This window comes from Oryctolagus cuniculus, chromosome 8 (assembly GCF_051225735.1).
Source record: "Oryctolagus cuniculus isolate XC-2025 breed Fujian yellow rabbit chromosome 8, ASM5122573v1, whole genome shotgun sequence".
NCBI classification, from domain to species: Eukaryota; Metazoa; Chordata; class Mammalia; order Lagomorpha; family Leporidae; genus Oryctolagus; species Oryctolagus cuniculus.
The window spans coordinates 7563307-7590064 of NC_142874.1; positions in this window are offsets into that span (position 1 = coordinate 7563307).

Sequence of the window (26758 nt, forward strand, 5' to 3'; positions counted from 1 at the left end):
TGACTCCAGCATGTGGGTGCTGAAATCCTAGCTTCCAAGGTCATGGCACTAAAAGGTAGGGACCTGGGTGTGATCAGTTCATGAGGACGGAGCACCTCCTGAATGGGCTTAGTGAGTGCCGTACACTGGAGCCCTGAGGGATCTGTCTTTCCTCCTGCCACGTGAGCATGCAGCACATGGCACAGACTGCGAAGAGAGGACCTCAGCGGACATCCGCCCTCTGTTGTCTTCACATTGGTCTTCACAGCCTCCTGAACCATGAGCACTGTATGCCCACTGTTAGAAATCACCAATGTGATATCTCCATTATACCAACCAAGGCAGAAGAACACAAGAACTTACTAAGCAGTATGTTTTTTTTTTCTTAAAATACTAGATCATAATAATTCTCACATCGTTGTTGCTTTTTTTCTTTCTTTTTTATTTCCCATGCAATACCATTAACTAAGCTTATGTGCATATTAAAACATCTAGGACTTCTTGGTCAGGTGATATTCCAGTTGTATGTTCTGTGTCTGTCACTTAAGAGCTGTGTTACTTGTTTTGTCTGCAGCTCATTCTTTTTTCTCCATCTTTGTACAGGAGTTAGCAGCTACTTCACATAATTGTCCTGAGAATTAAATGAATAAATGAATAATGGAAGCACTTGGTGAAAGTTGATTTGCTGTTCCTATTTCGTTTTTCATGATTCAGGGGAATTCATAGCTTGAGAGTATATTTTTCGGTTTTTCTTCCTTATCTCGCTCTGCTTTAGTGAAAATATTCTTTTTAAGATTTATTTATTTTAAAATCAGAGTTTATACACACAAACACAAACACACACATACATAGAGAGAGAGAGAGAGAGAGAGAGAGAAAGGAGAGAGATAAATAGACATATCTTCCTTCAACTGGTTCAGTCTTCAGACAAGCAGAAAGGCCAAGGCTGGGCCAGGTCTAAAGCCAGGAAACCAGAGGTCAATCTGTGTCACCCATGGGTCAGAGACCCAAGTACTTGAACAATCATCCACCTCCTTTCTGGATGCATACTGGTTGTAAACTTCATTGGAAGCAGAGGAGGTGAAACTTAAACTAGGCACTCACATAGGACGTGAGTATCCTAAGCAGTAATGTAACTACTAAACTGAGCACCCACTATGCGTTCTTCTATTTTAAAAAATAAGTGAAGTTAGTTAGCATGAATTTTTTTTCTATAAAAATTTAGCAATATTATTACAAAAATAACTTCAACATGGTTAGGATTAGTTGATGATATGACCCACATAGCACTGAAAGGGTCATTTTATAGATAATATTATAAAAAGCATTTGTTTGCTTCCATTAAATGAATACAGATATACATATTTTGTTTTTGGTATCTGCCTCTCTGTGTTGAAAATATCGTATCAGCAGAAATTTTGAACCTGTTAGCTGTGCCCCATGTAGAATAATGAAGCGTCTGAGGGCAATCATGGTTCATATAGTACAGCATACCTGAGTACCGTTGAGCCCTGTGGACATAACCCAAGAGGGGAGTAACCTTGTAGCCACATACGCGCAAGATCTACAGCCAGGTGACACTGAAAATACATGAAGAGTAAAATGACCATGAATTGTGTTTCTGGAAATATTTAATTACCCTCATGGAATGGAATTGATAATGAATGTAAAGCCCATAGATTGACATGTTCTTTTGTGTCATTAATATGAATGAGATCTGATGAACAGAATTTGTATTAGAAATACTGGGGTATGAAATTACTTCTGAAGCACCCCACAGCTAGTTGTTCAATAGTTTTGATTCTGTAAGTTGTAAAATGTGATAACTGTGAATTGCTATGATTCGTTTTCCATTTAGTTTTATATTACTGGTATTGTCTTTATCATACATCTTTCTAGAAACCTGAAAATAATAACTACCTATTAAAAATCTTAACTATATTTTAACCACATCTTATTCCTTACCTGTATTTCCATGGTCTAAAAAAACTTACCTTATTTTACAAATATATTTAACCAAGTATATGCTATTGAAAAATTTTTATTTTTTTCTTTTAAAATAATTTTTGAAATTTATATAAATTGAACAATTTTATGTATTTCATGTGTATAGATTTAGGAGCAGAGTGATACATCCCACCCTATCCTCCCTCTTTTCCTCCTCCTTCCTTATTCTTTTGATTTTACAATGGCATACTTTCAGTTTATTTTATAATGTGATTAATGCTCCAATAAGTAAAGAATTCAGCAAACAGTAGGAAGAAAAAAAAAAAAAACACCACTATTCCTCAACAGTAGAGACCAGGGCTGTAAACAGTAATCAATTCTCAAAATGTCAATTTTGCTCATATGTATTGCATTTTTTATATCCTGTTAGTTACTACAGATTGGGAAAACATATGGAATTTGTCTTTTTGGGACTGGGTTATTTCACCACTATAATGCTTTTCAGTTGCAAAAGACAACATTTCATTCTTTTTTATGGCTGAGTAGTATTCCATAGTGTATATATACCACATTTAAAAAAAAAACCTTTTATTTAATGAATACAAACTTCATGCACTTTTAAGTACAACTTTAGGAATATAGGAATTCTATATTCCTGCCCTCCCACTCCCACTCCCACTCCTACCCCTCTTTTCCTCACTCTCCAATTCCCAGTCTTATTTTATTTAAAGATCTCTTTTCAATTAACTTTAAGCACAGAAGACTAAGTCTATAGTAAGTAAAGAGTTGATCACTTTGCATAATAAAAGAAAAAAGTGAAATAAAAATAAAAGTAGAAAGAAACTATTTTGCAGTAGTTGAGATAAGGGATGTTCAAAGTCTTTGGATCTCAAAGTTAATTTCACTTCTTTTTGTTGTTGAGAAACTTACTTAACTTTAGAGAAGCACCCAAGAGTAATACAGTTTTGTGAGCACTTAGATATAACTGTAGCTTATTACTTAAGACATTAAGAGAAAGTAAGTCTTTGGGAACAAGTTTTGTCATTAATAAAAGTGCCTAAGAAAACAAATAATGGAATTGGACATGTTGGCCTAACTAAAATTTATGAGACATGAGTATATCCTCCAGTTAATACACTAAAATGGGATAAATCTTTGAGAACACATTTTTTTGCTAACTCTCCTAATACAGCTATTTGAGGGCAGAGGTCCTGCATGGGAGGTTGGTGCACATTGACTCTTGCTGTTAATTTAACAATTAACACTCTTATGTATGACCTGAATGATCACCTGGGGCTCTTGACATGAGCTACCTAGGCTATAGAAGCCTTTTGAATCCACAAATTCCATCAGTATTTAGACAAGGCCATCAGCAAAGTGGACGTTCTCTCCTCCCTTCAGAGAAAAGTACTTCCTTCTTTGATGGCCACTTATTTCCACTGGGTTTTCACCCCTAGGTCTGTAATATAGGACATTTTTTGCCATAGTGTCTTGGCTTTCCATGCCTGATATGCTCTCATGAGCTTTTCAGCCAGACTAGAAGGCCTAAAGTGCTGATTCTGAGGTCAGAGTGCTACTTAAAGTGATTGTCATTCTATGAGTCTGCAGTATAGACTGCTTCCTATGTTGAAGCATTCTCTTCTTTTTAATTCTACCTATTATTATTATTTCTAAACACTTATGCTTATTTATATGATCATTTTAACACTTAATCCTTGAACATTCAAATTCATGTGTTTTAATTTCTCTCTTTTTCTCTTACTGTTACCTATTTCTTTCTCTATAATTTCTGAATCTTGCTCTCTTTGCTCAGATGTGCATTTATTTATATGTTAACATTTAACAAATACAAAAGACACAAAACAAACTTTATTGATCTCCACATATTCTAGTGGAAACAACACCTCAATGCAGAAATCTACATAGTTTTGGTTTTTATTCAACACATTTGTGTAAAGATAAATTAATTTGTTTGAATTTCAACCAAATAAATCACAAGTACTTTGTTGTATTCCCAAGGTTTTCAGTTTGGTGTTTAATATTCGTCATGAATTCTGAATTTTGCCACAATGCCCAGTTAATTACTGAGGTTAAAATTTTTTCTTCTCTACATAGGGATATAGTATGATATTTCATCAGTCATTTTTATGAATAACTATTTTATCAGCTTTTCAGACATTATCATTGAAGTTTGCAATGCTTTCAATAATTGCTTCCAAAATTCAGTCAGCTTAGTCCCTCATGTTTTGTTTTCAGACACTCCATCCAGGTCTCCCACCTGAGTGACATGGACCTGAGTACCTGGGCCATTTTCCACCACCTTCTCAGGGGCATTAGCAGGAAGCTGGATTACAAGCAAAGTATTCAGGAATTTGAACCGACACTGATGTGGGATGTCAGCATCACAAGCAGTGCCTTAACATGTTTTGCCACAATGCCAGCCTCAGATGTTTTTATATTGCATAAACATACAGATTATTGCAACACAGTATTAGATAACTACCACTTAATGTTAAATACACACACACACCTTAGTAAGCCTTTAAATAGAATGGAACAGGGTGCCTGTTCCTGTCTGAGCCACTCCACTTCTGATCCGGCTGGCTCTGAATGGCCTGAGAAAAGCAGCAGGACACAGACCGAGTGTTCTGGCCCCTGCTGACCACATGGCAGACCCAAATGAAGCTCCTGACTTTGGCCTGGCTCAGTACTGGGTTTTTGGCCATCTGGGGTGTAAACCAGCAGATGGATGATTTCTCTCCTCTCTCTCACTTCCTCTCTCTGTCTCTCTCTCACTCGCTTCCTCTCTCTCTCTCTCTAACACTTCTTTTTAAATAAATGAATACATCTTGATTTTTTTAAGACAGAGTATAACAAAATACTGTGAAATATCATGAAGACATTCAAAAAACTCACATTAATGATTGGGTCTTTTAAGATAGATCTCAATGTTAAACCATAAAACCCAAATGTTTTATAGAAACTATATAACACTAAATAACCCTTAAATTGTGAGTTAGTCTTCTCCATGGAAATCAAAAGAAAAGTCAGATTTTATATATATATATATATATATATATATATATAAAATCAAGGAATCTTTTTAGATGTTCAGCACAGTACCCACAGTATCCTGTGGAACATTATATATATATATATATATATATATATACACACACACACACACACACACACACACAGATCAAAACTCCCAAATTGTCCTTGGATATTGGGAAGCATAAGTTAACCTCATTGCACAGAGTATTAAAAGTCCAGTTAAATCAAAGTTGTATGTAGAAAGTCTTTTTGTTTAATCTAGTTCTACTACACTGTGATACAAACTGATGAATGGACTTTGATAGTACTTAGCCAGTATTCAAATCCTCATTCTATAAACAAAATGAAGTAACATTCAAGCAACAGAGCTAGTGGGGGAAAACCAGAATTGGACAATCTTTTCCAGACTCTCAGAGGACAGATCTCCCATTGTTCCACATTAGGGGAAGGAAAGCTCACCAATACAAAACAACATCATCAGGATAGTAATAACTAAAAAAAATAAAAATAAAACTGTCTGGGACAGTAATCTCCATGTGAAGATAACAACAGGATACTCAAATAAGAAGACAAGTAACAATTTTGGGGGCAAGCCAAAATGTACATGATTAACTCATCTGCCAGGAACAGGAGACACTGACATTTTATATATAAAAAAAAGACAAAATGAGGAGGCAGATTATCTTTAAATACAGGCTTTGGCTAAAATTTATGCTAAAATCAAGAGCTTATAGCCACGTGAGTCCTTGAAAATATCGTTTAGACTACAACTCAGTCCTTCATGCTTACCTGACAACGGTTTTTATGAGTAGCTTAAGAAAACATTAAATAATAATGTGATTAGATGCCAAATAAATATTTCATTAATTGATTTACAACCTTGAAGTCTATCATTTGATGATTGGATAAAGAAAATGTGGACTATATACATGATGGAGTATTAGCTATGCATAAAAAAGAATGAAATTCTGATGTTTGCAAAAATATGATGTAGCTATAGATCATTATTCAAAATGAAGTATGCCAAACACAAAAGACAAATACCATGTCTTCTTTTAATTATGGTAATTAATATATAAATACAATACAAAAAGTATGTGTATTTCATATCATTTGGAATATACTTATAAATATTGCTATACTGAATAGTACTACATGAGTGAAAATCACTGTTCCTATATAAAAATGAAATGGAGAAATATCAAACATCAAATATTCATAATGAAAAGGATTTGGGGGAATTAGTTTCATGAATTATTTTTATGAAATAGTTAATTAAGAAAATCAAGTCAATAATGTGAATAGGTATTGGGTAGATTCAAGATATTTCAAATACACAGACAGGCTCTTTGTTGAACTCAAAATAATTGAAAATTTTATCTAATATATCCATCAATGATAAATATCATCCATATGTATAATCATTTTAGGGTTGTATCTTACTCTATTCAAGAAAACCCCTTGGATATTATTCTTCTAAGAAGTAAAGACTGTATGGATCGGAGAGCAGCAAGATGGTAGAATAGGTAGGGAGCACACTGATAGTCCAGGGAGAGACAGTTTAATAAAAGTGGAGATACTGCAGGTTCAAGTAAGAGTAGGGGAAGAAACAGCAGAGGAAACTCTTCCAGAACTAGTGATTCACAGTGGACCTGCATGCAGAGCATGGGAGCCCACGGTTCGGGACACCAGCGGCAGAATCAACACAGCAGCGCTGGAATGCGAGGTGAGCTGAACGTCAATAGCCTGAGACACTGGCAGGCAAGTGGAAAGAGGAGACTAGAGGGAACGAGACCTGAAACCCGTGGCGAAAAGTTCACCAGGCTAACTAGACGAGAGAGGAGAAAAAAAAAGTGACCCATACGGCCGCAAGTTTCTCTCTCTCTGCTTACCTCTCAAAGGTGAGCAAGACAAAGAGCTGGCGCCATTTTGGACATACGTCATAAGCGGGGTGACTTCAGGTCTGCACCGGCCCTCAGCCAAGCAGAAAAACCTGACTCTGGGGGGAGTGAAATAACAGGAGATTAGGACCTACTGAATGTGTGGTGCTGATGAATTGAGACTGTGAAAAAGAGACGGTGGGGAGAGAACTCAACGGAATTCACATGAGTACTCTCCAGAGATGCTACAATTTGGTAATCTTGGCAACCCAGTGGGAGACTGCAGGAGAATTTGAGCCCGCACTGAGGGCAGAACAGATTCCCTGTGTAGTCCTTGGGAAAGAGCTTCCAATTTCTGACTCCTGTGGGTATATCATTAGCCTGCAAACTACCTTCAATTCTGCTCAGCTGTGCAGAATTACTTCCCTTCTGAATCAAGAAAAGAAAGAGAGAGAGATTTACCACACCTAACCTGGGAGTGTCACCTTTGGCACACCCTTAACCCTGAAGAACCAAACAGAGCTCTCAGGCCATACCCATCTCAAGCCTCCTACACATCAAAAGCAGACAGTCCACTTAATACAGTCATAGTATAACAAGAAAAAACACCACAGCGAGGGAAGAAGAATCCAAAGAGTATCTCCACAATGCCAGGCAACAAACGCAGAAACCAAGGAAACAAAAACAAGGAAGACATTATGACACCCCCAAATGAATAAGACACCCCAAGCCAAGATTATGAAGATGATGAGATGGAAGAAATGCAAGATACTGATTTAAAAAAAATTATAAGAACAATTAGCAGGTTTCAAAAACAAATGGTTGAGCTGTGGAAATCCCTACTGGACAGGATAGAAAATCTCCTTCGAGAAAATGAAATCTTAAGGAGGAATCAAAATGAAACGCAGAAACTAGTAGAATAGGAAAGTGTGATAGTGAAGAGAAATCAAAATGAAATGAAGAACTCAATAGATCAAATGACAAACACATTAGAAAGCCTTAAAAACAGAGTCAGTGAAACAGAAGAGAGAATATCGGAATTAGAAGACAGAACACAGGGAAGTATACAGTCACACCAAAGAAAAGAAGAGGAAATTAGAAATCTAAAAAATATTGCGTGGAATCTACAGGACACTATTAAAAAACCCAACATTCGGGTTCTAGGAGTTCCTGAAGGCATGGAGAAAGAGAAAGGATTAGAAGGCCTTTTTAGAGAGATACTTGCAGAGAACTTCCTGGGTTTGGAGAAGGACAGAGACATCCTAGTACAGGAAGCTCATAGAACCCCTAGTAAACACGATCAAAAGAGATCCTCACCACGACATGTTGCAATCAAACTCGCCACAGTGAAACATAAAGAAAAGATTCTAAAATGTGCAAGAGAGAAATGTCAGATTACTCTCAGAGGATCTCCAATTAGACTCACAGCTGACTTCTCATCAGAAACCCTACAAGCTAGAAGGGAATGGTGAGACATAGCCCAGGTACTAAGAGAGAAAAACTGCCAGCCCAGAATATGATATCCTGCAAAGCTCTCATTTGTGAATGAAGGAAAAATAAAGACCTTTCATAGCAAACAGAAATTGAAAGAATTTGTCACCACTTGTCCAGCCCTGTAAAAGATGCTTAAAGATGTGTTACACACAGAAACACAGAAAGATGGTCATCAATATGAAAGAAGGTAAAGGAAGGAAACCTCACAGCAAAAGTTCACACAGGAAGTTCAGAGCATATCTTTGTCAAATGGCAGGGCAAAGTTACCACTTATCATTAGTCACATTGAACGTGAATGGCCTGAACTGTCCAGTTAAAAGATACAGATTGGATGATTGGGTTAAGGAACAAAACCCATCTATTTGCTACTTACAAGAAACATATCTTTCCAACAAAGATGCATACAGACTGAAAGTGAAAGGCTGGAAAAAGATATACCATGCCAACAGAAATGAAAAAAGAGGGGGTGTAGCCATCTTAATATCAGACAACATAAACTTCAACACAAAAAATGTTAAGAGAGACAAAGAGGGGCACTATATAATGATTAAGGGATCAATTCAACAGGAGTATGTAACGATTATCAATGTATATGCACCTAATTACAGGGCACCGGTTTATTTAAAAGCTATGTTAAGGGCCTTAAAGGGAGACTTAGACTCCAATACAATAGTACTGGGAGACTTCAATACTCCACTCTCAGAAATAGATCAACAGGACAGAAGATCAACAAGGAGACAGTAGATTTAAATGACACTATAGCCCAAATGGATCTAACAGATATCTACAGAACTTTTCATCCTACACAGAAAGCCTTTACATTCTTCTCAGCAGTACATGGAACCTTCTCTAGGATTGACCACATACTAGGCCATAAAGCAAGTCTCAGCAAATTCAAAAGAATTAGAATCATACCATGCAGCTTCTCAGACCATAAAGGAATGAAGTTGGAAATCAGCAACTCAGGAATCTCTAGAGCATATGCAAACACATGGAGATTGAAAAACATGCTGCTGAATGAACAATAGGTCATAGAAGAAATCAAAAGAGAAATCAAAAACTTTCTGGAAGTAAATGAGGATAACAGCACAACATATAAAACTTATGGGATACAGCAAAAGCAGTGTTAAGAGGAAAGTTTATATCAGTAAGTGCCTACATCATCAAATTGAAAAGGCAGCAAATAAATGAGCTTTCAATTCATCTCAAGGATGTAGAAAATTTGCAGCAAACTAGACCCAAATCTAGTAGGAGAAGAGAAATAATTAAAATCAGAGAAGAAATCAACATGATTGAATCAAGAAAAAAATTACAAAAAATCAGCCAAATGAGGAGCTGGTTTTTTGACACCCCATTGGCCCAACTAACTAAAAAAAGAAGAGAAAAGACCCAAATCAATAAAATCAGAGATGAAAAAGGAAATGTAACAACAGACACCACAGAACTAAAAAGAATCAGCAGAAATTACTACAAGGACTTGTATGCCAGCAAACAGGAAAACCTATCAGAAATGGATAGATTCCTGGACACATGCAACCTACCTAAATTGAACCAGGAAGACATCGAAAACCTAAACAGTCCCATAATTGAGACAGAAATTGAAACCGTAATAAAGGCCCTCCCAACAAAGAAAAGCCCAGGACCAGATGGATTCACTGCTGAATTCTACCAGACATTTATAGAACTAACTCCAATTCTTCTCAAACTATTCAGAACAATCAAAAAAGAGGGAATCCTCCCAAATTACCTTAATTCCTAACCTGAAAAAAGATGCAGCACTAAAAGAGAATTACAGACCAATATCCCTGATGAACATGGACGCAAAAATCCTCAATAAAATTCTGGCCAATAGAATGCAACAACACATCAGAAAGATCATCCACCCAGACCAAGTGGGATTTATCCCTGGTATGCAGGGATGGTTTAATGTGCGCAAAACAATCAATGTGATACACCACATTAACAGAATGCAGAAGAAAAATCATTTGATTATCTCAACAGACACAGATAAAGCATTTGATAAAATACAACACCCTTTCATGATGAAAACTCTAAGCAAACTGGGTATGGAAGGAACATACCTCAATACAATCAAAGCAATCTATGAAAAACCCACGGCTAGCATCCTATTGAATGGGGAAAAATTGGAAGCATTTCCACTGAGATCTGGTACCAGGCAGGGATGCCCGCTCTCACCACTGCTATTCACTATAGTTCTGGAAGTTCTAGCCAGAGCTATCAGGCAAGAAAAAGAAATTAAAGGGATACAAATTGGGAAGGAAGAACTCAAACTATCCCTCTTTGCAGATGATATGTTTCTTTATTTAGGGGATCTAAAGAACCCTACTAAGAGACTCTTGGAACTCATAGAAGAGTTTGGCCAAGTAGCAAATCAATGCACAAAAATCAGCAGCCTTTGTATACACAGACAATGCCATGGCTGAGGAAGAACTTCTAAGATCAATCCCATTCACAATAGCTACAAAAACAATCAAATACCTTGGAATAAACTTAACCAAGGACGTTAAAGATCTCTATGATGAAAATTACAAAACCTTAAAGAAAGAAATGAAGACAATACCAAAAAATGGAAAAATCTTCCATGCTTATGGATTAGCAGAATCAATATCATCAAAATGTCCATTCTCCCAAAAGCAATTTATACATTCAATGCAATACCAATCAAGATACCGAAGACCTTCTTCTCAGATCTGGAAAAAATGATGCTGAAATTCATATGGAGACACAGGAAACTTCGAATAGCTAAAACAATCTTGTACAACAAAAACAAAGCTGGAGGCATCACAATACCAGATTTCAGGACATACTACAGGGCAGTTGTAATCAAAACAGCATGGTACTGGTACAGAAACAGAGGGATAGACCAATGCAACAGAGTAGAAACACCAGAAACCAATCCAAATGTCTACAGGCAACTTTTATTTGATCAATAATCCAAACCAATCCTTGGAGTAAGGACAGTCTATTCAATAAATGGTGCTGGGAAAATTGGATTTCCACGTGCAGAATCATGAAGAAAGACCCCTACCTTTCACCTTACACAAAAAACCACTCAACATGGATTAAAGACTTAAATTTATGACCTGACATTATCAAATTATTAGAGAGCTTTGGAGAAACCCGGCAAAGACTTCTTGGAAAACGCCCCAGAAGCACAGGCATTCAAAGCCAAAATTAACATTTGGGATTGCATCAAATTGAGAAGTTTCTGTACTTTAAAAGAAACAGTCAGGAAAGTGAAGAGGCAACCAACAGAATGGGAAAAAAATATTTGCAAGCTATGCAACAGATAAAGGGTTGATAACCAGAATCTACAAAGAAATCAAGAAACTCCACAACATCAAAACAAACAACCCACTTAAGAGATGGGCCAAGGACCTCAATAGACATTTTTCAAAAGAGGAAATCCAAAGGGCCAACAGACACATGAAAAAATGTTCAAGATCACTAGCAATCAGGGAAATGCAAATCAAAACCACAATGAGGTTTCACTTCACCCCAGTTAGAATGGCTCACATGCAGAAATCTACCAACAACAGATGCTGGCGAGGATGTGGAAAAAAAGGGACACTAACCCACTGTTGGTGGGAATGCAAATTGGTTAAGCCACTATGCAAGTCAGTCCGGAGATTCCTCAGAAACCTGAATATAACCCTACCATTCAACCCAGCCATACCACTCCTTGAAATTTTCCCAAACGAAATTAAATTGGCAAACAAACAAGCTGATTGCACATTAATGTTTATTGCAGCTCAATTCACAATAGCCAAGACCTGGAACCAACCCAAATGCCCATCAACAGTAGACTGGATAAAGAAATTATGGGATATGCACTCTATAGAATACTATGCAGCAGTCAAAAACAATGAAATCCGGTCATTTGCAACAAGATGGAGGAATCTGCAAAAGATTATGCTGAGTGAATTAAGCCAGTCCCAAAGGGGCAAATATCATATGTTCTCCCTGATTGGTGACAACTAACTGAGCACCAAAAGCGAAACCTTTTGAAGTGAAATGGACACTATGACAAACAGTGACATGATCAGCCCTTGTTCTGACTGTTGATGAACAATTTAATACTTTATCCCTTTTAGTTTTTCTATATTCTAGTACTATTGGTTGAACTCTGTAATGAACACACAATTATATTTAGGTGTTTATATTTTAACTGAAAAGTGATCCCTGTTAAATATAAGAGTGGGAATAAGTGAGGGAGAGATGTACAATTTGAGCATGTCGCTCAATGGACTTGCCCCAAATGGTGGAGTTAGAAACGTGACAGGGGATTCCAATACAATCCCATTAAGATGGCATGTACCAATGCCATCTCACTAGTCCAAGTGATCAATTTCACTTCACAATTGATCACAATGATAGGTCTAAGAGTCAAAGGGATCACACAAACAAGACTAGTGTCTGCTAATACTAACTGATAGAATTAAAAAGGGAGAGAACTATCCATCATGGGAAGCGGGATACACAGCAGTCTCATAGAATGGCAAATGTCCTAAATAGCACTCTGGCCTCAGAATCAGCCCTTCAGGCATTCGGATCTGGCTGAAGAGCCCATGAGAATATTTTAGGCATGGAAAGCCAAGACACTCTGGCAAAAAACAAATAAACAAACAAAAAAACACCTAAATGGAAGATCTCTACGAGTGAGATCCCAGTGGAAAGAACGGGGCCATCAAAGAAGGAGGTACCTTTCTCTGAAGGGAAGAGAGATCTTCCACTTTCACTATGACCCTGTCTGAATAAGTTCGAAGTCGACGAACTCAAAAGGCTTCCATAGCCTTGGCAACTCATGCCAAAAGACTAGGGTGATTACTGACTCCTTAAACAAGAGTGTCAAATTGTTAACTCAACAACAGGAGTCACTGTGTCCTTACTCCTCATGTGGGATCTCTATCCTTAATGTGTTGTCCAATGTGAAATAATGCTATAACTAATACTGAAACAGTATTTTACACTTTGTCTTTCTGTGTGGGTGCAAACTGATGAAATTTTTACTTAATATATACTGAATTGATCTTCTATATATAAAGATAATTGAAAATGAATCTTGATGTGAATGGAATGGGAGAGGGAGCAGGAGATGGGAGGGGTGCGATTGGGAGGGAAATTATGGGGGGGAGCCATTGTCATCCATAAACTTTACTGTGGAAATTTATATTTACTAAATACAAGTTAAAAATAAATAAATATATAAATGTATAAAAAATAGAAGTAATAAAAATTGTATATAAAAAATAAAAAAGACTGTGTGGATCTATAATAGAAATGTATCTGGACTCTAATTATGAAAGAGGTAGAACCATGAGATCTTGGAAAAAATCTGGAGAAAGTAAACTAGTCCTCTGTCAAGAGGGCCACAGATATGTCATGGCTTCTCTCCTCTCCTCCTCAGCAGCAAAAACGTATGCCTTAGGCGGTCGTCGAGGTTGTGTTCAGGTGGAGAGATCCCAGGAGAAAACAGAACAGAGTTACATGAGTTTCTGGACAAGAAGAACATGTAAGCTAGCAGGAGGTAGCCTATCGGTAAATCTGACTTTTTTAAAGATTCATTTATTTATTTGCAGGCAGTTATAGGGAGGGAAGGAGAGACAGAGAATCTTCTTTTTTTTTTTTTTTTTTTTTTTTGACAGGCAGAGTGGACAGTGAGAGAGAGAGACAGAGAGAGAAAGGTCTTCCTTTGCCGTTGGTTCACCCTCCAATGGCCGCCGCTGCAGCCGGCGCACCGCGCTGATCCTGGCAGGAGCCAGGAGCCAGGTGCTTTTCCTGGTCTCCCATGGGGTGCAGGGCCCAAGCACCTGGGCCATCCTCCACTGCACTCCCTGGCCATAGCAGAGAGCTGGCCTGGAAGAGGGGCAACCGGGACAGAATCCGGCGCCCCAACCGGGACTAGAACCCGGTGTGCCGGCGCCGCAAGGTGGAGGATTAGCCTATTGAGCCACGGCGCCGGCTCAGAGAATCTTCTATCCCATTGGTTCACTCCCCAACTGGCTGCAATAGCCAGAGATGGGCCAGGGCAAAGCTAGGAGCCAGGGGCTTCTTCCAGGTTTCTCACATGGGTGGCAGGGACCCAGGAACTTGGGCCAACATTGGCTGCTTCCCCGGGCCATTAGCAGGGAGCTGGATCAGAAGTGGAGCACCATGGACCTGAACCGTTGCCTATATGTGGTGCCAGTGCTCCAGGTGGTGGCTCGATCTCTGCTCTGCAGTGCTGATCCTGGGTGATTTTAATTCTATCTCAGTAGCAGACATTAAGAAATGGGCTCACTCAGCACACATTCCAATTCCTTCTAGCAGCTTCCATTTACTGTAGAAACCCAAGTAATTATAGGTAGAATGATGGAGTCACTAGCTTTGCCTCCCGGAGGAGGTTGTTGAATGGACAGTTTTTTTATCTGGAAGTTGTTGCTGATCTTTTGCAAGCTTGCTTTCCATTTGGATACACTTGATACCACACGAGTGCTGTGGGTATTGATCCTGGTAGTTTCAAACTCTGGGTTTTGGCATAGATTCACAAGGTCTGGACCAACTAGTAACAGCAGATTTTCAGCACAAGTATTTAACTGTGTCCTATAGTAGGTCCAGCTTTCCTATTACTGTTGTATCCTTTATCGAATAGATATTATAAAGAAACAGATGTGTGTACAGTGTGGGTGCATGTGTGTTCCGAAGCAGGGATTCAGAGTAAGGGAGTCCTTCAAGGAAGTGGATGAAAATGGCTCATTTGAGAGAATTTCAATGAAAACAATTTAACTAAAGTAGTAGTATTTGGATCCTATCATTGATAAGATTACATGATAGGAATAACATGCAATATTGGTAAAAGTAACATTATATCTGTTACTTTGTTCAAAAGAAATAGTGTTGAATGGGCACAGTTCACATTTTGAATATTTAAATCACAATATAAACTTACATTATTCATTATTTCTAAATTTTTAGTATGAAGCAACTGGCCCTAGAGAAAGTCCACATCACTTGAAGACTTTTACCTGAATAAAATGCAAATATTTGGATTAATTCATAGGTATTTCATTTTGTTTATTTTTCTTATATGATTTACATAAAATACAATTTACAAAATGTGAAAGAATGAGATTTTCAGCTGGACGTAGTCAAAACATGTGGGTTCATGTTGTGCAGGATATGCAAGGGGAGTGTGGGGAGTGCATAAACGTTTGGCAGATGCAGTTGTAATGCATCCCTCCAGGTTGGAGACCATGAAACAGAGCAGCAGCTATGGTTTTGCAGGTTTCTGCAGAAGCCTTTGACTGTTCAGAAGTAGGAGAAGGCAGACGGCACCGTGTAACTTGGTTCAGAATCAGTAGAGCAGGGAGGATGGCAGGATGGAGACGAGAGGAATAGCAGAAGGTGGACACTGTCACTCCTGAAATCTGGCTTTTCTCCAACTACACTCCTTCCAAGAAGAAGCACTTAATACAGAAGTTTATTTTGGTCTTATTATCCGGTAACGTTAAATATGAGGCCAAACTGGGTAAACAAAATCTGGCCTAGGATAACTTCTCTAAAAGCTGTGGTTTTGTTTCCTTCTCAATATTATGGGTGTGGGACTAGGTTTGTTACATGCTTACAGCTCTTTTTTTAAGATTTATTTTATTTATTTGAAAGACAGAGTTACAGAGAGAGGTAGAGACAGAGAGAGAGGTCTTCCATCCACTGGTTCACTCCCCAGATGGCCACAACAGCCAGAGCTGTGCCAATGTGAAGGCAGGAGCCAGGAGCTTCTTCTTGGTCTCCCACACAGGTGCAGGGCCCAAGGAGTTGGGCCATCTTCTACTGCTTTCCCAGACCATAGCAGAGAGCTGGATCAGGAGAGGAGCAGCGGGACTAGAACCAATGCCCATATGGGATGCTGGCTCTTCAGGCCAGGGCTTTAATCCTCTGCGCCACAGCGCTGGCCCCACTTATAGCTGTTTTAACATTTTGGACTTTCTTGAAGAAGAAAACATGGAAAACTTACTGTGACATAATTCTAGATTGTCTTGAAGAAACCACATCCATGGCAGAGAAAAAGCAGCCAGACTGTAGGCATTGATGCGACTGCATTTCCCTAGCAGGTCATGTGTGGCTGACACCCAGGGGGACAAGACCTGCAGAGAATGAGGACTGATGCTGAGCTTCAAAGCCTGGGGCTTCACTCCAGAAAAAAAGCGTGCACATTTTGATGTTGGAGTTAATTCCTTTGAGTTCCAAATTAAACATGAACAAACTTCACTCTAATAAAATGATTTCTTTTACTGAATTCCAAGTTACAAAAATTACTTGAATTCCTCTCTGGACCCTTAGAAAGGTAAAGGTAATGTTCAAATCAATTATCAGGCCGGCGCTGCGGCTCACTAGGCTAATCCTCCACCTAGCGGCGCCGGCACACCAGGTTCTAGTCCCGGTCGTCCTGCCATCAGATCAGCGTGGTGTGCTGGCCGCGGCGGCCATTGGAGGGTGAACCAATGGCAAAGGAAGACCTTTCTCTCTGTCTCTCTCTCTCTTACTGTCCACTCTGCCTGTCAAAAAATTAAAAAAAAAATTTAAAAAAAGATCAAATCAATTATCAAATATGAGAGTACTCTTAAGAGTTTAAAGGTGTTGATTTTTGGTACAACTTTTATACAAACTCGTGCATTAGTTTTACTAGATGCATTTCCATGAACTGTTTGAAGTACACTAGTATGCATGGATTTCAAACATTTTTGGACCAAAATAAACTTATCTTTAATTTTAATTCCACTTTCTCATAAATTTCTAAAGTAGCATCACATAACAGTATATTTGGAACACACTACTTTAAATATTCTTTTAGTTGATTATGTTGATTTTTATTCAGATGATTTTCAATATTACAAAATCAGCAATTTTAACTGGGAAATCAATGAATAAATATATTTAGCCCTGGATGGAGAACTTGTCTCCGTAGAGTGGTTTTTCATTTCCTTTTCTGGGACTCAACAGGTGTGAGAATTCAGGGCCCAAATTTTATAATTGTTAGAGATATTAGTCGTAGGTAGCAATCGGCAGAGCATAGCTGCACCTTTTCAGTCATCTATGCCGTGACTCATGTGTACAAATGGTCACTCAATTATTTCCTGTGCCTTCAGGATCTGATATGGAAAATCCTTGTTACTTCAAATATCTTTACTTGTATTCCTGAAGCTGTTGTCTAATAGCCTCAAAGTTTTAGGTCTCATATTTAAGTCTTTATTAAGTTTTCAGTTTATTTTAACATGATAAAATTCTATTTTGATTCATTAACATGTCAATTTCCACTTTTGCCAACACTATTTATTAAAAAGACTATCCTTTCTGCATTGCATGTTCTTAGCATTTTTGTCAAAGATCAGTTGGCTATGCATGAATGTGTATATTTCTGGGGTTTCTGTTATTTTCTGTTGGTCCATGGATATGTGTTTATGCCTGTACCATGCTGTCCAAACATCTTTGTAATATACTTTAAAGTCAGGTAGTGTAATGCCTTTTGCTTTGCTCTGTGTGTGTGTGTTTGTGTGCAAGCGCGTGCACTAAATCACTTTATTTTTAAGGTCTTTTGTGATTCCATACAAACTTTTTTTTTTTTTGACAGGCAGGGTGGACAGGGAGAGAGAGAGACAAAGAGAAAGGTCTTCCTTTGCCGTTGGTTCACCCTCCAATGGCCGCCGCAGCCGGCACACTGCTGCCGGCGCACCGCGCTGATCCGATGGCAGGAGCCAGGCGCCAGGTGCTTTTCCTGGTCTCCCATGGAGATGGAGTGCAGGGCCCATGGGGTGCAGGGCCCAAGCACTTGGGCCGTCCTCCACTGCACTCCCTGGCCACAGCAGAGAGCTGGCGCGGAAGAGGGGCAACCGGGACAGAATCCAGCGCCCCGACCGGGAGTAGAACCTGGTGTGCCGGCGCAGCTAGGCAGAGGATTAGCCTAGTGAGCCGCGGCGCCGGCCTGATTCCATGCAAACTTAATCATCATGTTTTTCTACTTCTGTGAAACGTGTTTTTGAGATATGATTGCACTGAGTCTGCCAAGTGTTTTGTAGTACACATTTTAGTGATATTGATTATTGCAATCCATGAACATGGGTTGTCTTTTTATTTCTTTGTGTTCTCTTTAATTTCTTTCATCAGTGACTTACAGTTTCCATTGTAGTTTTCACTTTTCTGGTTAAATTTACCCCCAGGTACTTTATTAAGTTATTTAGTTATTCATTTGTAGCAATCGGAAATGCAATTTTTTATTTCTTTTTCAGATGATTCATTATCGGGTTATAACTGAAATGTGATCCCTGTTACACATAAGAGTGGGAATAAGAGAGGGAAGAGATGTACAATTTGGGACATGCTCAAGCTGACTTGCCCCAAATGGGAGAGTTAGAAACATACCAGGGGATTCCAATTCATTCCCATCAAGGTGGCATGTACCAACGCCATCTCACTATTCCAAGTGATCAATTTCAGTTCACAATTGATCATAATGAAAGGACTAAGAGTCAAAGGGAGCACATAAACAAGTCTAGTACCTGCTAATACTAACTGATAGAATAAATAAAGGGGAGAGTGATCCAACATGGGAAGCGAGATACTCAGCAGACTCATAGAATGGCGGATGTCCTAAATAGCACTCTGGCCTCAGAATCAGCCCTAAAGGCATTCCAATCTGGCTGAAAAGCCCATGAAAGTATTTCAGGCATGGAAAAACATGACACTCTAGCAAAAAAAAAAAAAAAAAAAAAAAAAAAAAAAAAAAAAAAAACACACAAACACCACCTAAATGAAAGATCTCTGTGAGTGAGATCCCAGTGGAAAGAAGGTACCTTTCTCTGAAGGGAGGAGAGAACTTCCACTTTGACTATGACCTTGTCTAAACAAGATAAGAGTCGGAGAACTCAGAGGGCTTCCATAGACTTGGAAACTCATGACTGGTGCATAGGGAGATTACTGATGCCATAAAAGGAGTGTCAATTTGTAAAGTCAACAACAGGAGTCACTGTGCACTTACTCCTCATGTAGGATCTCTGTCCTTAATGTGCTGTACATTGAGACTTAATGCTATAACGAGTACTCAAACAGTATATTTCACTTTGTGTTTCTATGGGGGTGCAAACTGTTGAAATCTTTACTTAATGTATACTAAACTGATCTTCTGTAAAAAAAAAAAAAAAAAAAAAAAAAAAAAAAAAAAAAAGAAGAAGAAATTATCAATTCCCAACTTGACTCTCACTGGGATTAAACATGACAATAGGTCTGATCTGATTTCTTCATCATTTAAAAAATCATCTATTATTTTTCACTTTATGTTTTTGTGTGGGAGCAATCTGTTGAAATCTTTACTTAATATATGCTAAACTGATCTTCTGTATATAAAGAGAATCTAAAATGAAGCCTCATGTGAATGAAAGGGGAGAGGGAGTGGGAAAGGGGAGGGTTGTGGGTGGGAGGGACGTTATGGGGGGGAAGCCATTGTAATCCATAAGCCGTACTTTGGAAATTTATATTCATTAAATAAAAGTTAAAAAAATTATATTTACTGATTTAATTTTAGGTTTATAAAATTTTAACATTTCTTCATATATTATCTGTAGATACTTTATGCATGTATATACATACTATTTTATTGAAAATAGGATATTAATATCACATAATGAAATGAAATGAAAATGATCAAGTCCTGTGCTCACAATACCATGCCAGGTCACATCCAGAGCCCTCAGCTCACCAAGATCAGCCCTGGTTTGGGGTAAAACTGAAACTCACCTTGTATGGTCTCTCAGCTGGTAAAGTGGTCTCAGTGCTCCATGCTGATGTGATGCCACTGGAGATATTAACTATGGCTTAATCAGGGCCATTTAACTCTGTTGAGCATTGAGACAGGTCCAGAGGTCCACTTTGGGCAATGGCCTGTGAACCACGATCATTAGGATCTGGTCAATGTTGAGTTCTATTGGCTTGGCACTTAGTCCCAAAACTGTTTTATAGTTTGCTGTCTGCTTGAGGCTGTAAGACGTGTGATAAAGGCAATCTTTCAGCTACTTAGGCAGGTTCTAAGAGGGCCTTCTAGGGCTGGCACCGCAGCTCAATAGGTTAATCCTCTGCCTGCGGCACCGGTACTCCGTGTTCTAGTCCCAGTCAGGGCGCCGTATTCTGTCCCGGTTGCCCCTGTTCCAGGCCAGCTCTCTGCTGTGGCCAGGGAGTGCAGTCGAGGATGGCCCAGGTCCTTGGGCCCTGCACCCCATGGGAGACCAGGAGAAGCACCTGGCTCCTGCCATCGGATCAGCGTGATGTGCCAGCCACAGCGTGCCGGCCGTGGCAGCCATTGGAGGGTGAACCAACGGCAAAGGAAGACCTTTCTCTCTCTCTCTCCCTCACTGTCCACTCTGCCTGTCAAAAAAAAAAAAAAAAAAAAAAAAAAGAGGGTCTTATAGTCCCCAAATACTGTTCGATCTAGGGAAATATGCCAGGACTATGAGAGACTGATTATCATGCATGCCAAAATACGTGTATCTCACCAGGGATGAGGTGTCTGCCTTATGCTTGGGCAGTCGAGATTGTCCACAGGCACTTACCTAGGTAATAGGAACCATTAAAATCTGCCCAGGCTTGGGGTTTACCAGCCCAACACTGAGTCTAAAGATGCAGTCCATGGCTCCCTGCTTTCTAGTCAGGGTTATAGTACATTCTGGCCACAGGCTGGTCACGCTTAAAGACAGTCAAGGGTCCCTTCAAACTCCTGAGCGTGTCCACCAATGCCAACAAAATCAGTCCAGCCTCCTAAAGTGAGGATCTCTACCTCACTCCAGGCAAGTCTAAACGCTCTAGGAGCACTGGACGGGGACTAGAAACCTCACGTCTTTCTCAGCTGCTGAGTCTTGGCAGAGTAGACGCGGCTCTGTGCTTTGAGACAGTGTCCTAAGTTCCTTCTCTTGCCCTCGTGCTGTAGGTTGGCTTTGCAATCATCTTGGAGGAAGGGTGGCAGAGGCCACCAGGCTGTGGAAGAAGCTCCCGATTTTCACTCCATAGGTATGGAACTGGGGGGACGTGGGCTTGGCGCTAAGATTCAGTTTGCTCGTTCTCTCTCTCTCTCTCTCTCTCTCAAGCAGAAGGCATCTCTCCTTGTGGTGCTCCTGGGAACAAGGGAGGGATGATGCAAGCAACTGTTTCCTTCTTGCTGTCTTCAATGTGAGTCACTGCAGTCTCCCACTTGGCTCCGATGCCTCCTGTAGAGGCGACTTCGTGTGTGTATGACAGGTAGCATTGGTGTCTCTGTGTGGAGGTGATCACCGATGTCTGTTACTCAACAATCAAAGATAAAACTCCATTGCCCTCTTCTCTGGGAGCTAGCAATGACTTCTGTAATAAGACGTGATGGTGTGGGCTTGGAAGGGAGGCAAGTGTCATCTGGCACGTGTGCGTCATGTAAGTCAGGTAACGTCACCCTTTATTCTTTTTAGTCCTTTTCTTCCTTGCTTTCTTTTCAATTGCATTTTCCTGGACTCTCCCCATGTGTATCTCTAACAGTTCAATGCAGAAAACCACTGAGGTATTTCAAGGCGAGTTAGGTGATGAAATATGAATGGAAAGTCTGGGTGAGGGGAAGTATGGGAATCCCCGCCCCTCTCATGCCAAGATCCCAGGACCCTTGCGGTATTCTGGCATGGAGGGAAGCTGCCGCTGAGTGAGTTCCCATCACTCCTCCTTCACATGCATGATGCAGGCATCAGATCATGGAAATGGAGCCCAGTCACCACAAATAACACAGTCTTGATTTGCTTGCCAGTCAGGAGTTGTGTTTCTACCATTTCAGTCCCTGCTGCAGGAGGAAAGACAAGACTACATGTGATTAGGAGTGAGCAAAAGACGCAATATTTAGTTCCTATATTCATTATATTCAGCCTGCCTCTATTTCTAAAGTTAGATGTTTCTTGGAAATATCATACCTAGCATTATTTTTTACTCTGAGTCTGACCGCTTGTCTCTTTTAAGAGGAAAATTCAGCCTTTATATTTTTGAAACATAATAAATCAACTAACTGGTTCATTCCCCAAAAGGCCACACAGGCCAGAGCTGGGCTGGTCTGAAGCCAGAAGCTTCCTCTGGGTTTCCTATGTGGGTGCAAGGTCCAAGCATTTGGGCCATGTCCACTGCTTTCCGAGGAACATTAGCAGGGAGCTGGATGGGAAGTGGAGCAACCAGGACTTGAGCTGCTGTCCATATGGGATGCAGGTATCACAGATGGAGGCTTAACCTTCTATGCCACAGCACTGGCTCCTAATTTTCTCACGCCTTGTACAATCCAGTTTTCATGGGTGACTGAACAGTGTCCATCATCTTCATGCAAAGTACCACACAACACATTCAATTTCTACATGAAATTCAGTATCACAAGTGGTAAAATTTTAATGAGTATCAATGTTCAGTTGTCTAATAACACATTGAACTAATATTATACTTAATCCTCTTGTGTTCCATGTAATCAAATGTAAGCATTGTCCTCATATAAGTCATTTAATTTCTAATTGATATCTATAGGCAAGTTGAGATCATTTAGAAAATATTTGTTAAGGCTTAGAAAAATAAAACATATTTTGCAACAGGATAAATTTATAAAATATATGTATTAATATCTGGTAGATAGTTTCTATAAAATGTGTATTTGGAAATGTTATCTGTATGTTAGTAAGAAGGATAAAATGTATGAAAATAAATAATATTTATATGACTAAAAACCAATGTTAATTATTGGAAAGTACTTTCAAAACTCTGTAGTGCTTCTTAGACATTTAACATGTTAAAAATTATATCCTATACCTTGATGTCATATTAATGAAAAATTGTTTGGAATTTTATATGAATTTTATATATGCTTACCAGTTTGAACTATATACTTTCCATTGCTACTGATTCTCTGAAAATTTAATTATTAGTTTGGAAGCAATAACCTAAAGCTCATGTGGGTTTTGATAATATTTCTTAAACCTGACTTACATTTTCTTTACACTTACCATCTGTCCATAATGCTGTTAAAACTGTTCAAAACATTATGATACCCAGAGAGAAATCGTAGACAGACAACAGAAAATTTAAAAAGATACTTTGAGAAAAAATATGGGCATTTATTTAAAAGAATCTTCATTTTCTTGTATTTCTGTTTGCTTCTTATAATTATATATACCACTAAAGACATTCCATATCCTATGTATCCTAATAATTATTTTACAATGAGTTTCTGTGTTTGTATACTTGTCATAGTTTTAGTATAAGTGTGGATATGTCCCCAACTTCTGTTAATAATGAATTATTTAACAAAATTAACCTTGTTCATTGATGTTGGATATCAATAACAAGCCCCAGAGAGATAATTTTTAGGTTTTATTTTATAAACCAGTGGAAACAGAATAAAAGAGCCCATTGCAGCCAAAAATATAAACCCATCTTGAGGGACAGCAATAGAGATAGGATTTATGGGAAAATAAACATTTAATAATACTTATGACAGTGACCATTTGTTTTATATATGACCGTAGATTTTTAATGCTCAGGCTTCTCATTGATATTTTCCACATTATGCAACTCATCATCCAAAAAGTCATCTCACAAACTTGTTTACTGATTGTCCTGCAGGTAAGGCAACCTCACCAGTCATAGGCATTTCCATAAGAATTAGCTCTTAATGCACTGAAAACGAATATTGAATAAAACGATTCTCCAGCCACTGTCTGCTTCACATCCAGGTATTTAACTTATCCTCAGGAATCATATTCAATTTGCTTATTTATTTCCCACAAAACAATTTTATTATTATAACATGCATCATAAGGAAAATTTTATCATATTTATATTTTGCTATATAAATTTTCCAACACAGTGCATTTGTTCTATCATATAGATAAAATCTATAAATGGGTACTTTGTGGCAGAACATGAGAAACATTGCAGACATTTATGGTAAGTGTCCAAATAAGCCAAAATACCCATCAAAGTAGATTGTCAGAAATAATTGTACCTGGAGAATTCAGTATGTCAAACATTTTGTAATAACAATTCCATTTAAAATTAAATAAATGGTTATGCTGTAACATATGTGTGAATGGAAGAAAACACAACACTTTATATTTGGCTTTATCAAATATAAAAGGAGCTATTGTGACAATAATTTTATCCTGAAAGTTATTGAATAATTAAACTTTGTCATTATTTATACTATAAAATTTTTAAAAAATGGTATTTGGGAAATAAATGCCAGTATGTGAAATGAGAAATGGAAACTGTGAAGTCTTTTCAGTCTTCCTCATATATTGGATTATTAGAAAACTACTACTAATGGAAATAAATGTGGACTACTAACCAAGGCAATGTAGTTAGACTTTGCTTCAGTAGTATTCTACATTTCATACTGTCCAAATCCAATGTAATGTGAACGTATGTAATTTAAAACTTTCTAGTAGCCGCAATAACAAAAGCTAAACAAAATCAGATGGCGTATATATTAACAATGCATCTTATTTAAACCAGCGTATCTAAACAAGTTTCTTTTGAAGTGTAATTTATGTAAAATGATAGAGATTTTACAGTATTTTGTGCTTAACTATCTAAATTCATAGCTCATTTCACTTACTGTATCTCAGTTCTTTTGGAAATATTCCAAGTTCAACAGCATCATCTGGGTTTAGGATATTGACTTGGGTGATGTAGCTCTTGCTAAATTAGGGGAATCCTACTTTAATCCTATAATGACAGACATTTGTCCTTATTGTTATGGGAGGATTGTCTAGCTGTTGAACGTTGACAGTAAAATATGTAATAATATGTCCACAGTAGAAATAGGAAAAGAATCAAAACAAATGAAATTTTTTATCACTGTTAAAGCCAAATTATAGCTGGATGGTAAAACCTGGTGCTGAAAGTCACAACCTGGTGGACTAATCAATAAAGAAGACTTAAAAATAGATATTCACTCATTTATTGGAAACACAGAGTGACAGAAAATAAGAGAGTGGAGAAAAGACCGGGGGTAGCGAGAGAGTGAGAGAGAGTAAGAGACAGATTTTTTCCATCTTTTGATTCACATTCCAAAGGCCTATAGTATCTGGAGCTGGGCCAGACCAAACCTGGGAGCCTGGAGCTACAAATGGGTCTTCTACATGGGTAACAGAAACATGAGCGCATGGGCCACCATCTGCTACCTTCCGGCTGCATCAGCACGGAGCTGGATTGAAAGCACAGAGAAGCTGGCACTTGAACCAGATACTCTGATATAGGATGCAGGCGTCCCAAGCAGCAGTTCAACCTACGACAGCACGTGTCCCCATTAAAGCACTCATACTTTAAGCAAGGATCAAAGAAACGATGAGTCATAGGAAAACATGAGACCTCACTGATTCATGAAAAATAAGATACAAGTCATTTCAGAATGAATTATTGGTCAGTGTACAATAGAAATAGAAGCCATCACAAATGCAGTAGATAGAAGACTCTGCCCCAAAGTATACAGAGCATAGCTTATAGTACTAATATCCTGAGTGATGAGGGACTGCTTAGTCCAAGTCCAAACACTCGCTTAATGCAGTGTATTGTCTCCTTGGCAACAAGTTGACAATTAAGATGATGTAGTTTAATATGATTTTCCTTTAGAAGTATACCAAAATGATTTTCCTATCTTGATTCCCAACTTTGGAAATGTCTAAGCACATAATATCTTGAAAAGAAAAGAATGCAAGAAGTTTGGTATACATATTTCCAGTCGGAAGTAAATAATTAAACAGGAAATTTAAGTAACTAATTATATTTCTTTAACTCTGTGAAAGTTCTTCCGTGTTTCCTGTCTATTTGGCTCCGAGCTAAGCTCTGTGGGGTAAACAAAGACGAATAAATGCATGTTTCTACACTCAGGATCATCCAGCATGCAAATTAATATATTTGATCAATATGGTCATAACAAAGTATACAGAAAATGGAGCATTTATATAAATTATACTCTTTGCCTCCTTATTTCCTTCCTGGCTAGACGTTATTAAAGGAAATAGTGAAATGTCTTCTCCTATGCGCTTTATTGTCTTCAATCAATGCTGCGGAACCACGCAGGAGAAAAAGACAGCCAAAGCAGGAATGGGAAAGATTATTTTTTTGTTTGCCAACTACCACCAATGCACTAATACTAGCTTTCTGGATTGCAATCACAGAGATAGTGATAGGGACATCAATACAAACACTTTAGTTGGTTTGACTCCAGATTTAGAGTGTTATTATTTTTCTGCTATAGTCCAGTGTTATGAACATGTGTGTATCACGGAAAGAGATGAAGAAGTGCAGGTTGTGAGTGGGTAATTCCAGAGTTTCAGTGAAGGAGACGGGACAGGACTGTGATGTGGAAA